We start from the raw sequence: 5,269 nt of genomic DNA, 5'->3' as shown, positions 1-5,269 counted from the left end.
GTTTCCTCATTTTGTCAGCGTAGCTTTTCTGTCGGCCTCTAGAGGCTTTCAACCGTTCACGAATCTGAACGATCTTCTTTGTCGTTTCTCGTATGATTTCCGGACCGGTGAGATTGTTCTCAGGAATTCGTCCTTTAGCTTACTGTGTGTCGCCAACTTCAGCCTAGCACAGAGGGGACCTGCACTTACAGCCATAGAGGGCTTCAAATGGAGCAGCCTTTATGTTCGTATGATAATTATTGTTGTATGAAAATTATGTTGGATAAGGTGTCTAAGTCCATAACTATTTCGGGCTTGTACTTGACCCGACCCGGCATGGTCCATTTGGGTTGCATGGCACCATGCAATTGGATAGACTAAATGAGAGAAATAACACTCGGAGATTATTAATATATTATAAGTTCTAATATATTAATAATATTATTTGATTAGTTGATCAAAGAATTAATTTGGAATTAATTAAGTGATCAAAGGATAACTAATTAAATATATGGGTTGATTATGTAAATCATCCATATCTTGTATAGTGGGCTAAGAGGCTCCATGGATTATCAAGTTAGGTTCTACCCATAGGATGCTCCATGGATGCTCCATGGGAGTTACAAACTCATGGGTCATGGAAATGAAGAGTCATGACACATTAGGGTTTACATGGTGTAACCCTAGATGTGTCAACACTATATAAGAAGCATATTCTCCACCAAAATCGGCTACACTAAGAAACTAGAGGGCTTGGCCGATTTTAAGAAGTGTGTATTATCTCAAGAGTCTTTCCAAGAGCATTTGGTGTTGTGTGAAGCATTTGAGGCATCACACTTGGGGTGCTAGGCTCACAAGGTTTCAAGGAACACAAGCAACAACAAGGTAAGTTATTCTATCTATTATTCATGTTAAAATTGTTCCCCATGTATGCTAGATAGGAATATAACCTTGGAATTCAACTTAGCATGATAATTAGACAAACATAGATCCAAGGTTATTAGGGTTGCATGTACACTTAGGAAGTGTTAGAATGCTCAAATCCCATCAGTGGTATCAGAGCCTAGGCTTGTTTGTTATTTGTGTTTAAAAGTTGAAGAAAGTCGAAAATTCTGCTGTCTGACTGATGGACTCGGCGAGTCCATGGGGAGGACTCGTCGAGTTCATGTGTATCTTCAACCTACTCGGCGAGTAGGTTTATGCACTCGGCGAGTAGGGTCGACAGAGTGCAAAATTTCGACTTGAGTTGCTGGAAATGGATTAGAATCATTACCCTAAAATGTTTTGGTACTTGAAAACTTATTTTAGAAGGTGTAATGTCTTTTCTAACTCATTTACAACAACTAGTTATCAAAATTACAAAGATTAAATGTGATTTTGATTCTTGAAAGTGTTCATATTCATATTCTTGTTCTTATGATGTTTAGATGATCATAGGAATTATTTGTAACCTATGTGGTAGATTAATTCATGATCATAATGTGTTTTAATGGAGTCCATAACTTGTCCTCAAGTTATGGAAAACCAAAAGTCTCTTGGATTAAAAAACCATTAAAAGAACACAAGAGTTAGAAAAATGAAAAGTCCTCATTTTATTACTCTATTAAACTCATAAGTTACAAGAAATGAAAAGTTTTGAAAGTTTACAAAACTTGCCCTCAAGTTTTGGAACAAGTAAAGTTAAGATAAAACTTTAGTTCCAACCCCTAGAATTTTAAAAGTTAAAATTCAACCCTTATACTTATATTATTATGATTTAATAATTATATATATATGTATAAGAACAAAGTCGTCTTACCGCTAGTACGCCTCATTCACGAAGCCGGTCTATAAGGTGGGTATAAGGTTGTTGCCTATAAAATGGTGACTTAATGGGTGTCCACTCTCACCCACCGCTTGCTTGATCGGTGGAGGGTCGTTAGCCGAACGGGTAAGACAAGGACTTATTAATTCTCATTCAAAGTATGGTGAATATTATAAAGTAACTAAATGTTTTATTAAATTCCCAATCTTAGTTACTTTAGGAAAAATGTTAATAAGGTGCTATTCCATGAAATTACACTTTACACTTTGATTAAGTCGTTGGTGGAGCGTGTGTGGTTAACCGGCACACTAACTTGGACTTAACAAGGTAGGTAAAGGGTGACTTAGGGTTTATTATAGTATCGATGGAGCGTGTGTGGTTAACCGGCACATCGATTGAGTGATAAACTTTAAGGGTACCAAGTGATTTGCATGGTTACTTCACACCTCGTTTTGTGATCCTCGGTATCCCAGTCACGAAACTTGGAGGGCACACTCGAGATTGAAACATGCCTTTGAAAAGTTCATTGAATCTCAAAGAATCTAGGAATTTCTAAGAACCATTCAAAAACCTAATACTAAAATATTGCGGTTTTCGTGGTGGAAATTGGTGAATCGTCATTCACCTACCTTTCAAATATGATATAGCTTAGATTACGGCATACCTCTTCTAAGTTACATTATATTGTGATTGGATCCTAGCCTTAATATTACATTTGGGTGTTTTATTAAGGACTCTCTTATATCTAAACTAATCTTGTTCTCTTTTCTTCAGATGTCTTTCAACAATGCTTCTGGCTCTAATCCTAATGGCTCCTTTACCCTTATGAACTTGTGTGGGAAAGTCACCTTTGATGGATCCAACTTCAATGAGTGGATCAGAAACATCAGGATGATTACCCGCTACGAGGACAAAGAATATGTCCTTGACAAGGAGCTTAAGGAGATTGATGAGTCCACTGCAACTCCTCAGGAGATCGCTGAATTTCGGGCACATGAAAGGGATGCTACGAAAGTGGCTTGCATCATGATGGCCACGATGACAGCGGAACTCCAAAAGTCTTATGAGGATTTCTACCCTTATGAAATGCACCAAGATTTGATGGAAAGATACCATCAAAGTGCACGACAAGAGAGGTATGAAATCATCTGCTCCATGATAACAACCATGATGAAGGACGGGGAATCCGTCACGAGCCACATGCAGAAAATGCAAAGGTATGTGGATCGTTTGCTGAAGCTTAATGTGAACTTCCCGGAGGATCTTGCAATAGATATTATTTTGCATTCCTTACCATCGTGCTATGATCAATTCCGCATGACATATCACATGAACAAGGAAGAAGTCACCCTCAGCAAACTTCAGGGACTTCTCAAGACCGCAGAATCAGGTCTTAAGGGGAAGTCGGTTGCTATCACTCCTACTCAAAACTCTACTCCGGTTTTGGCAATCGGGAAAAGTCGAGGGAGGAAGAGAAAGAGCTCTTCTAAGGGTACCAAGGCTCGGACCCTTGATGGCTCTTCTTCAAGTGGAACCAAGAAAGGTTTCATTACTCCTTCTTCTGACCCAAAAGAGGTTGAATGCTTCTATTGCCATGAAAAATCTCATTGGAAGCGGAACTGCCCAAAATACCAGCAAGATGTGAAGGATGGGAAAGTTAAACCCAACCATGCAGGTATTTACACTATCATTTCTAATAACTCACCCCATTCTAATTCTTGGGTCCTTGATACCGGGTGTGGTATTCATATTTGTTGTGACTTGCAGGGACTAAGAAGAAGTGAGGATGTGGAGCAAGGAAGGATAAACTTGATCATGGGGAATAGGAAAGCTATACCTGTTACCAAGATTGGAGTTTATACTTTATCGCTAAGTAGTGGGTTTAGTTTAGATTTGAATAAATGTTGTTACTCGCCAGGAATGGCAAGAAATATTATTTCCTTTCATGCTTTGTACAAACAAGGGTTTACCTTTTCATTTAATAATGAAGTTGGTTCTATTGATGCTTTCTTTAATAATGTTCTTTATTTTAAAGCATTACCTTGTGATGGTGTGTATGAAGCTGTATCTGTTGTAGATAACTTAGGAAATAATGTTTTGTGTATTGATTCTACTAATAATAACTTGGATAAAGCATCTTTATGGCATTGTCGTCTTGGACATATAGGCAAGAAACGCATAGGCCAACTCCAAAAGGATGGAGTCTTGGAGTCATTTGACCTAAAGTCAGATGATAGTTGCGAATCATGCTTACTTGGAAAAATGACAAAGTCACCCTTCACAGGTTCGTGTGAGAGGGGTGAAGGTTTGTTGGACCTTATACACACGGATGTGTGTGGACCATTCAAACATGCCACAAGGGATGCTAATCGTTATTATTTGACTTTTACTGATGATTATAGTAGATATGGATATGTCTACTTGATCAAGCATAAGTCAGAGACTTTCGAGAGGTTTAAGGAATTTAAACAGGAAGTCGAGAATCAATTGGGCAGGAACATTAAGATGCTTCGATCCGATCGTGGTGGTGAGTATCTTAGTTCAGAGTTCCTCGACTATCTAAGGGAATGTGGGATAGTCTCACAATTGACACCTCCCAGGACACCACAGTTGAATGGTGTGGCTGAGAGGCGTAATCGAACCTTGTTGGATATGGTTCGTTCCATGATGAGTCGAGCTACGCTACCAATCTCATTCTGGGAGTATGCCTTAGAGACTGCCGCCCATATTCTTAATCTGGTCCCTACAAAGAAAGTTGCCAAAACTCCTCACGAGATGTGGACTGGTAAAGTACCTAAACTAGACCACATCAAGATTTGGGGTTGCGAGGCTTTCATGAGACGCGAGACTCATGATAAGCTCGAACCTCGAAGCGAGAGGTGTATTTTCATCGGTTACCTACAGCGATCCTTTGGTTACCTCTTCTACAGACCTAGTGACAATGTGGTCTTTGTAGCAAGAAGAGGAGTCTTTCGAGAAAGAGAGTTTATAAGCCAAGGAGACAGTGGGAGGCAAATTGATCTTGAAGAAATTCAAGAATCAAGCGGTGAAGGAACTTCAAACTCTAGCCCTCAACTTGAGGAGGAAACTCCAATTGAGCCAATTGACAAATCTGTACCTCTGAGACGTTCCACGAGAGTTAGGAGTGCACCTGAGCATTACTATGGATTCCATATTACTGCAGAAGGTGAGACACTTATTAGTGATGGGACACTAGTAAGTCAAGATGACCCTAACAGCTACGAGGAAGCCATGGCAGGCCCCGAGTCTGCTAAATGGAAAGAGGCTATGGATAGCGAGATATAATCCATGTATGACAATCAAGTTTGGAACTTGGTTGAAAATGTACCAGGTCGTAAGACAGTAGGGTGCAAATGGGTCTTCAAGAAGAAGACCGACATGGATGGTAAAGTACACACTTATAAGGCTAGACTGGTTGCAAAGGGCTTCTCTCAAAGTCCTGGAGTGGATTATGATGAGACCTTT

The sequence above is a fragment of the Lactuca sativa genome, chromosome 4, assembly GCF_002870075.4.
Source record: "Lactuca sativa cultivar Salinas chromosome 4, Lsat_Salinas_v11, whole genome shotgun sequence".
Classification (NCBI taxonomy): Eukaryota; Viridiplantae; Streptophyta; class Magnoliopsida; order Asterales; family Asteraceae; genus Lactuca; species Lactuca sativa.
This window is presented reverse-complemented; position numbering follows the sequence as displayed.